Here is an 11216-nt window from a genome sequence, read left to right on the forward strand (position 1 = left end):
AGAGAGAGAGAGAGAGAGAGAGAGAGAGAGAGAGAGAGAGAGAGAGAGAGAGAGAGAGAGAGAGAGAGAGAGAGAGAGAGAGAGAGAGAGAGAGAAATCCGATAACAGGTAATCGAGCCAAGCCCATCTGCTTGTCAGTCATTGCTCCGCCAATTTGGACACAGGGAAATATCCATGCTTATTTATCTCTTTGTTTGTTGATTTATTTGTTAGTATTTTGACTACACTAACTAGCTACTGTTTATCAGTGTGATTGTTAGCCGGTCATTCTCTCGGAAGTATGACAGGGTGATTCCCCCCCCCCCCCTCCCTCCCTTCCTCCCTCCAATGTGAACATTTTCATAGGAGCACCCTAATAAATTAACTAGCTTTTTTTTTTTTTAAAAGAGAAAAAGAAAAAGAAAAACAAACCCAACACGAACCGTTTCGGGCTAAAACTCCCTCTTCATCAAATAACAAAAAACAGGTGAAACGTTTATACACCACTTTAAAATCCAGACAGACGATAGAATGGATTCATGACACGTACAGTCTGCAAATCTTTTTTTTTTTACTATACAAAGAGAACTTGTTATAATCTCTATTTTTTTTTCCACAGGCATTGTTTTCTGGTCTTAACGGAAGGAGCTAGTCATAACAAAATCTGGCATTTTTGGTTCTTTTTCCTTCCCTCATCCACCCACTCTTCTTCTTCCTCCTCCTCCTCCTCCTCCTCCTCCTCCTCCTCCTCCTCCTCCTCCTCTTATTTCTCCTCCTCTTCCTTCTTCTTCTTCTTCTTCTTCTTCTTCTTCTTCTTCTTCTTCTTCTTCTTCTTCTTCTTCTTCTTCTTCTGAATATTATTTTTATTATTATTATCATCATCATCATCATCATCATCATCATCATCATCATCATCATCATCATCATCATCATCATCATTATCATTATTATTATTATTATTATTATTATTATTATTATTATTATTATTATTATTATCATTATTATTATCATCATCGTCTTCACCACCACCAACAAGACGGTTCACCGTTATCGTTATGCAATGTGAATAGCATGGAATAAACAGGGTGTGGAATGTAAACTCTTTACAAAACCATGCAACGAAGAACGGTGACCATAGTGTTCTCCGTCGATCTCAATGATATTCCCATCACCAAGACACCAGCAGCCTAACGGCAACGGACTGACAATAGCAGCACTCTCTCACAGACAGATGTCTTTCTTATTGATCACATGGTCTGTGAGTTGATCCATCAAGAGTCACACGACATCAATAGGTGACCACGCAGATCAACTCGATTCATATCGCTTTCCTCTTTGCTGGTATGTTATCAATGCGCTCACAGGAAAAAAGCTGGGGACAAAAATCACACAAAAAACAAACTTATATATATATATATATATATATATATATATATATATATATATATATATATAATATATATATATATATAATCGCTTACGGGTTATAAAAGCGTAAAGCAGCCTTTGAATCGTCTTTTAAAAAGTTCAAGTATTTCATTGTATGATTTTGAGCGTTCAATTCATCCTTTTTTTGTAAATGTCAAATTGAGAAATTAGGGAGCAGACACCGGTGTAAGATAAAGATCTGAACAAGTGTGTATGAAACTGTGCCAGCCGAAGCAAGAAAGAAAAAAAAAATAAGATTAAAAAAAAAATCCCCAAAAATCAGTCTACATCCCAAAACTGAGTCTTTGTGATGGTTTTATTCTTGTATTTTCTTTCTTGCTTGGCCTGGCACCGTTTCATACATATTTGTTCAGAACTTCATCTTTTTTTTTCTAATGTTATGCTTCCTTTGCTTTTTTTCTCATAATTTCTGAAGGAATAGACTGTATTTCTATTTCTTGTGCTCTTTCTGTAAGGTAATTATTCTTTCACACGGCAAATGGGAGGTATTTTTGATGTAATTACTTTCCGAAAAATGTACGAGACTGGCAGAGCACGCACTTGTAACTCGCAGAATTGGTTACTGTAATTTGCTACAAATTGGTCTTCCAAAGTCAACGTTGATAAACTTTCAAAAACTCCAAAATAAAGCTATAAGAACCATAACTGGGAATAAAAAAGTTAGAGAAAATATTACCCCTGTTTTGAATTAGCTAAATTGAATGCCTGTCGAGAGGAGAGTTGTGTTCATATGTGGCTATGTGGTCTTATGGTATGGTATTCGCTCTCGGATCGGAAGGTCCGGGGTTCGAGCCTCGCTCGGCGCAACGTTGAGTCCTTGGAAAAGCTCTTTACTTACATTCTCTCACTGTACTCAGTTGTAAAATGAGTACCTGCCCTTTAACAGCGTTGTCTTTGTCAGAATTAAAAAAAAATATCACCTAACAGGCGTCATGTCTTGTTCTACTTGTTATTGTTGCTGTTGGTCAGTGAACCTTTGTAAAGCGCGTTGAACACATTTAGTGGATATTGCTCTATATAAAAGCTCAAGTTGAATAATGTTCAAGTTCAAGATGGCCTCAGATGTATTCATGTTTAGCACCACAATACCTAATGTCATTGATATCGGAGTACTGGCTCTCGGGTTCTCCGCACCTCACGATACACTTCTTTAGAAAGAATGATGTTTAAAACAAAATTCTCGCAACGTACATTTTACTTCACAATCACTCTGGAATTCTCTCTCGGTCTTTACCAGAAGTGATCATACTATCGAGTGCTTTAAGTCTAGATTGGAGACAGAGTATTTTAAATTAAATTTTCTTTAATATTTCAAAACCACATTATTCACATTCCATTGGTATCAGCATAACTTAATGGACCATCTACAATTGAAAAATAAAATTTTATTTTTTTTTAAAATTGCAACATTTAATTTTCTTAAAATTGCAACATTTAATTTTCTTGAAATTCTAATGAACACGTTAGGTGGAGATTAGCTCTATACATTTTATTAATCATAATATTGTTAACGGCAGTTGGTTTGTTTAATTAAAAAAAAATCTAATGGGAATTAAACACCACACAAGCACACACACACACACACACACACAATATATATATATATATATATATATATATATATATATATATATATATATATATATATATATATATATATATATAATATATATATACACGCACGCACACAAATAGAGGCATTATTGGACAAATTATTACTTGAATGATTGCACAAGATTTTATATCGAGCATCTTGTCAAGTTATGTAATGAATAAAATATTCCGAAATGGGATGGAAGATAAGAAGGTATTGGATTTCACGTCGTGGACGACAACGCCCTAAAATCAAGAGGATTGATAATGTAATTCAAGGAATTCCAATCCTCTGCGCGACAAAGCCAGGATCGAATGAAGGGCGGATGTAAGTGGTTTCAACACTGTTTGCAAGACACCCCAAAATAACGACAAGATTGATGCTATTCCAAAACCTCATTTCGATTCCCGGCCCTATCTCCTTGATTAAAATGAAATCACAGCGGCGGGGTTTGAGTTCGCGGGTTGTCAAATATAGAACTTATTAAACAAACTTTAACACAATGTCCGATCTGTTTTAGAGTATGAAAGTAAAGATTATCTTTTGTTGAAGTTTGTATAATACCAGCTAAAGAGTCCAATCAATAGATAGTTGAAACGATTTTTCAACATCCATTATACATAAGAACAGAGTTATATAACGCATTTATAAGAATTCACAAAGCTCAATGCGATTCATAATGCTTCATTTATTCGCCACAAGAGGCAGAATAAACCAAATTTCTATTTCATGCAGTAGAGCAAGGTGCAATAATTGTAAGGCACTTTAGCAGTAACCGACACTGCACAAAGCCAGGTACGAATTCACATCTGAGTCGAATGGAGTAATGAATGAATAATGCCAAACCCAAAGACACAACAGCGCGTCGGATTTTTACGACTATTGTCACCCATCCGGCTAATGATCAGGCTAAACATCAGTTTAATTTATGACACTAGTGGCTGTATCGCTTGGACATTGACTCCACACATTATGCTTTGTATAACACGACATACACCCCCGTTTTTGTCACTTCACTGGCTGCCTGTTGAATCAAGACTCAAATACAACTTTGCTTTAAATGTATCAACAAAACAATAACTGCTCCTTCATATTTATGCCACAATATTTCATTGTACTCTCCTTCCAGAACTTTAAGATCTAATGACCATCTCTTATTAACTGTTACCATAAAAGGTTCCCAAAAGTTTTCTGACAGTTTTTTTCGCATGCTGCCCCTTCTATTTGGAACTCTCTTTCAATTTATTTAAGAAAATGCATCACAGAAGCTACGTTTAAGACAATTATTAAGACTTATTTTATTAGAAAATATTTGATAGATTAAAATAAGTTTTCGTTATATAGTTTATTTTCCTTGGTCTGGACGTATTAGGTATGTTTTGTGTATGACATGTCATTGTAGCATTGGCATTTATTGTATTGAAAAGGCGCTTAGAGCTATTTTTATATGGACCAGGCGCGGTATAAAATATTTACATTATTATTATTAATAAGTATACACATTAGCTATAGAGTATTTGCTTGGTTTCTCCATGCTAAATGAGCTTTTTAACGCTTTATGTTTTCTTACAGAAGGCAATATGGAATTGGAGTGGTGATGTGTTAAATGCCTTACCTAAGGCCACAACTTTAACACCATAATAACGTTATATGATCACTAATCAACCTTCCGTCCACTAACCACGCTGAACATAGCTTGACTTTTGTGACAAGGCCACTGGAGCATCGACGCGAGGCAACTAAAAGAATATCAAGCGAATGTAATTAGCCATTTTATGCTACAGAAACCGGAAAAGAAAACCCCGGATCAATGGGCCTGTTATCGAGATATATAAAACTGCTTTTTCTTTTTTCTTTATCTTTTTTTTTTTTAACAACGCATTCAAGATTCGACTGGGTAATCCTTAAAAATTTAATCACCCAGAAGTTGTGAGGTTTCGAGAAAAGATGGGATTAGATCGGCTAGATAATTGGAATAAAAAGATAGCAGGGATGCCGAGACGGATCTTGTAAGGCATCTCTATCTAGGATAGAGCCGAAAATGTGTGGTTTCAAAGACTAACCCAATTTTCCATTTTGCCGTAACCTTAAAATCCTAGGCTAATTAAAGATTTTGAGAGCGCCTGACTTGAAATATATTTTTTTCGAAATTCGAAAGGCCAGCGTTCAAAAAGATATCCTTGTATCAAGCCTTTCAAATGACTTTTTCTCTGTTATTGTTATTTATTATTGAATGAGATTAATTATTTTTAAGCAACATACTTTTTTGTAAAGAAAATAAACTTTTATAATTCTCTCTCTCTCTCTGTTCACAATTTTAAAAGGATATCGATACAAACACACACACACACACACACACAAAGACACACACACACACACACACACACACACACACAAAGAACAGCACAACCTTTACTTGAGTCAAAGGGATACTAATCTTCTAGAAGTTGTGGACTGTAAAAGCAAGAGACAAAAATGAATAAAACAGATTCAAGTAAGAACAAAATATCAAACACTTAACTTTTCGGGCTCAAAACCCGTCCTCAGTCAACACCAAAAAACATTCGTCATACTTCTGGATTATTATTTTCTTCACTGTATTGTATTTCAACGAATACATTTCCTACCTATTTCTATTCTACCAGTGTCCCCTCTTTGTTACGCACCAAATTCCATGCAATGTTTTATATTCAGTTCTATTAAAATTTGGCACTCCTTAGTTACCTTCTTTCTTTTTACATTCCAAAATTTTTCAACAGAGAGGACTTATCGAGTATTTCGATGTCATCGATCTGTTTTTTTAAAAAGTAATGTATTTTTTAAATTTTTTTTTTTTTAATGGTTGGCTGTGGAAGGGTTCTGAGCCCTAAACGTCCCTTGTTTATTATTCTGCTCTTTTTGTAGCTGTTTTTTTCAGTTTTGTTTACAACTTTTACTTGTGTTGAATTAGTTGATGGGATTTCCAATATTTTAACAGAAAAAAAAATTATACTGTTTATTAACAATCTATAATTTTAGATTAAAAAAAAAAATCTGAAAAAACTCATAATGGCTTCACAGATAGTTTCTTTTTCTTTTTTTAACAAACATTTGTAATAGATAATATCTAGTTTGCGTCAATTCCCTAGATTATCACAGATCTGAAAGAGTGTGCATGAAACAGTACCAGACAAAGCAAAGAGAAAAATAAACGAAAAAAAAAAACCATCCCAAAATCTCAGCCTGTCTCGACTGGGGATTATTAATAGATAATAATGAATAATAGATCAATTATACTTTTTTTTATTTTACTTTTTCTGTATGGATATTTTTGACCAAAGGTGTTTACGTAGGCAGTTTAGGGGGCAGCGTGGCTCAGTGATACGATCTTTGCTTCGTACCCGAAAGGTACCGAGTTCGACTACCCGCAGCGTTGTGTGGCCTTGAGCAAGTCACCTAGCCTTAGCTCACTTTGCGGCGCTGCACTGCGGCTGACGTTTGGGTTATTCCAGTCTTCGCTTGGAATAGACCCTAAAGAAAAATTTCCCCTTAGGGATGAATAAAGGGAATATATTTATTTAATTTATTATTTTAATTACAATGAACATCAACAATCCCTAATAAGGTCAAGATGTTTGTGATGCAAAGACTATTATGACAAAGCAGTAAGATGCTTCTTTCAAATAAGTCTTCTTTTCAAAAACATTTACATTTTGAAGGTGATTTAAACCGATTGACTTATAAAGTAGGATGTTTTCTAGTCAAAAACATTTTAAAAAAGTGTTTAGTCAGTCTACGGGATAAAAAATGACCATGTTATTTCCAAAGTAGTAAAAAAGAAATCTAAAATAATAAAACAAGATATAGAATGATTAAGAAGCTGTCTCTAAATGGTGGAGATACAAAGCAGATGAAGTGGACTGGTCATTTGAGTCACAGCCAGACCTCCCAATAAACAACTGTTAGATACCCTTAATTGAGATTTAGACATCGTTGAATAGTTCGTTGATTTTTATGTACTTATCTTTATACTCGTAAATCAACTAGCAGTGCCAATTTAGATCTCCGGACTGGTTGCGGGGCGGTTAAACGTGTGGTCTTGTGGTATGACACTCGCTTTCGGATAGGACGGTCATGGGTTCGAGCCTCGCTCGGCGCATAGTTGAGTCCTTGGAAAAGGCTCTTTACTAAAATTCTCTCACCGTACTCAGGTGTAAAATGAGAATCTGGCCGTTAACAGCGTTGTTTCTGTCCAAAAAAAATGTAATATCGCCTAACAGGCGTCATGTCTCATTCTATGTGTTACATGCTGCTGTTGGTCAGGGACCCCTTGTAAAGCGTTTTGAGCTTGTTTAGTGGATATCGCGCTATATAAATGCTCTAATTTTTTCTTTGGACCGATATTGAGTTCAGATATTGTAGAATGAGCTGGAGCATTAGCCATCGTTAACTTATAGACTGACAATGACCAAAAAATGACGTCAAAAGACAAGTCTTTCGCCACAAAAGAAAACAAATCGTAAGTTGTATTTATTTTCAACCAATGGGAGCACTTGTTTCCTTGAGCACTACTAACAACAACTCACTAGACGCTGCACGCACAAACCTAAAAAATGACGTCAAACTATAAGTCCTAGTGGGTATATGTTAAAGATGGCTACGGCTGGAGCCAGATTTTCGTCCATGATTTCTTCACCGACTTATTTACAAACTGGCCAATCGCAAGAGAAGGAGGAGAATAGTATTATTCGTGGCAATCCGTTCTGTCTGTTCCTTTTTAATAATACCCGCTCTAAATACCACGTCTAGGGAGCCCTAATATTCGTTCCTGTGCTCGAATAGGTCATGGAGGAATTATTCTATTTTAATTATCTCATGCCAGTCACGTCCTGTCGTCATACTCTCTCTCAATGTCCTTGACTCCAATACTATACTGCCATACTCTGGAGAAACCCATATTTTAAAATTTGGCCAGGAAACTCGTCCTTCAATTCGCAAAGTCCCAGGTTTGAGAGATGGTTTTGCCAAGATGAGGGTCATTTAAATCGATCGATATTTGAAGGACGAGTTTTCTGGCCAAATTTTAAAATCTAAAAACCTGTTTTCCAGGGTATGACAGTTAACTGGTTAAAGAAACATTTAGCTCGGGTTTTTATGTGGGGGTATTTAAACAATTCAGACAGAATCCATTTGTTTGATAGTTCTTTTGGCGTTAGTTGGCTCTGGTGGGAACCAAGTATAAGATAAATGGATATGACGAGTTGTCACCTAGTGTGGACAAGACAGACAGTGTCATTTCCGTTGAGTTGTGCCTTGGGCATTAGATATTATCTATTTGCCTCCCTTTGTCTCCGTTCGTCTTTACCAGGAGGGCAAAATCTAGTGATATATTTTTTGTCCTTTCGATCTCGTCGTCACAATCATCATCAGGATCTCATCGTCATCCCTTTTCTCCTCCTTCTCGTCCTCCTCCGCCTCCTTTCCCTCATCATCATCATCATCATCATCATCATCATCATCATCATCGTCGTCGTCTTCCTCATATTCATCATCATCATCACCATCATCATCATCATTATCATCGTCGTTATCATTATCATCATCATCATCATCATCATCATCACCGTCGTCGTCAACAGCATCATCATCATCATCATCATCATCATCATCATCATCAATAACTACTATTCCCAAAACAGATAGCACTTTACAATCACACCACACCCCAATGCAATAGCCGGAACTCCTAACGCCACCATAATAATCATCATCACCATTAACACCACGTTCTCCACCAAGACAACGCCCACCACCACCACCACAACCTTCTCCACAAACAATCACCATTTTCATCAATGCCATTCCTATTTTCCCACACATCGGATTAATGTAACCCTACAATAAACAATATCTTTCCTCAGGCGGGGATTACACTGCTATATTTGATTATTATGGATATAAAGGATAAAATAGTGTAAACAAAACCAACAAAGGAACCAAAAGAAAAAAAAAAGAATGAAAGAAAGGAAGAGAGAGAGAGAGAGAGAGAGAGAGAGAGAGAGAGAGAGAGAGAGAGAGAGAGAGAGAGAGAGGGGGGGAAGAAATCACGAAAATAGAGAGATAAGAGATTTTAATAAACTTGAGATTTTTTTGTTTCCCATCAGAAAATAATTTGGCTGTGCCATCATTTTTCCTCCATAACTGACAAAAAGCTTTTATGGCTATTTTGGCCATAAATTTTTGAAGTTTCGGATTTAAGAATTTTTGGACAAAATAGTGGTAGTTCTGTTTAATCAATTGACATTTGAAGTAAATTATGCTTTTTATGGTCACAGTATGAAAAGGCGTTTTGGGCTTGTAAACCAGCATAACAAAATAAGATATAGTAGATATTTCATTAGAAATGTCTACCCGTTTTCTGTGACGCGAAGGCAACATTGCCTATCGGACGGTGTCAACGAATTAAACTAAGACAAGACCTACGGACCTACGGTACAAGGACTACAATAATCTACAAAAGAGACAGATTGCATTTTTAGAAGCGCTTACCATAGCTAGGGGTTCTCGATATCTCAGTAGGCAACGCACTGGATTCACAGGGAAAGGGAACGAGATCGATCCCGTGTGATTTTTTTTTCGGCCCCCTCTGTCCACCTAGCAGTGTTTGGGTAGCAAGATCTGTTAGACTAGTGTCCTATCAGAAGGGTTGCAATCAATGTTGCTATTGTTCGCTTCACGATATAGAAACCCGGATAAACTCCGGCTCCATGTGCCTAATGGCTCCTAAGAACTACTTAACCACCGCAAGCACCATTCACCAAGCTTTTCACAATCTTTTTTTTTAATTTTTACTTCAGATGATTGACCAGCCGTACAGTTGAAACACGAAGCAGTAACTTGGTTGTTAGACGTGAGTACAATTTTAGGACATAGCGAGGAAAACTTAGTTTCAACCCCCCTCCCCCCTTTAAAAATCCTCTTCGTTCCTCTTAGAACATAGGACCTCTACGAGCGTCCGCCATCTGCTTCTGTTCTTGGCTTTCTTCTTGATAAGTCTCCCATGTGAAGCCTGTCATCTTCAATTCGTCAGACAGTGAGCGCCTCCAAATCTGTTTCGGACGCCCAACCTTTCGTGTCCCTTGGGGGTTCCAATCGAGGGACTGACGGGTGACGTTACTCCATGTTCTTCTCAAGGTGTGACCGACGGACCCATCTAGATTTCCTCAACCTATTTTGGGTTCTGATAGGTTCTTGGTTTGACCTTTTCCACAATTCTATGATAGAAAGGTGATCTTACCATCTGATTTTTAAAATCCTGCGGAGGCATTTGTTTATGAATGTCTGAATTTTTTTTAAAATGGTGCTTGTGACTTTCCAGAATCCAGATTCATAGGGAAGAACAGGTTTCATATTGGAACCAAATATTCTAAGCTTAGTTGCATTAGATATACCTGTTGCTTTTCATAATGGTGACAAGATCGCAAACGACTTCAATAGTACCAGTCGCTTGATATGTGTCCTTTTTGTACTAACACTTTTACAATGTCAATTATTGCATATACTCTTTCACACCTGAGTCGTCTTATTCCTTTTGTGAACACAACTCGCAAGGCAGCGTCTCACCCTCATTTTATTATAGTCAACAAAGCTACTGATTTACCATTGACGTCACAAAATACCGAGTGACCATTCAAAACAAATAGCAAAAAAAACTGCCTATGATTACCTTTTAACCCTTTCGGGCGGGAATTGATTTGACTCAAACTTAACATGATATCTCCAAGGTTACACAAATAATGAAGTAAATTTCTAACCTGCTGCATTTTACTACTCTTTTGCCGAAAACGGTTATATCTGTAGACAGAACAAGAAAACTTATGACAGAAATTATACTTTCTTTGGGATCCATATTATACCTGGGGGTTCCGATAGCTTAGTTGGTAGAGCACTAGCTTTACACGTAAATGCACCGAGATCGATCACAGGTGAATTTTAGATCTATTCTGACCACCTTGTTCACCTAGTAGTGATTGTCTAACTGGGTCTGTTAGAGCTGGTGGAAAGCATTGTGAGATAGACTAGCGTATCATCCAAAGGGTAGCAAACAATTGATATTGTCCGTTTCACGCTTTAAATACCGGGATAAACTCCGGCCCCATGGGCCTAATTGCTCTGAAAGACCAGATTCTATTCTAGCCATTTAAGGGTTAATTTT

This window comes from Berghia stephanieae, chromosome 3 (assembly GCF_034508935.2).
Source record: "Berghia stephanieae isolate SIO BIC M18660-M18661 chromosome 3, UCSD_Bste_1.3, whole genome shotgun sequence".
NCBI classification, from domain to species: domain Eukaryota; kingdom Metazoa; phylum Mollusca; class Gastropoda; order Nudibranchia; family Aeolidiidae; genus Berghia; species Berghia stephanieae.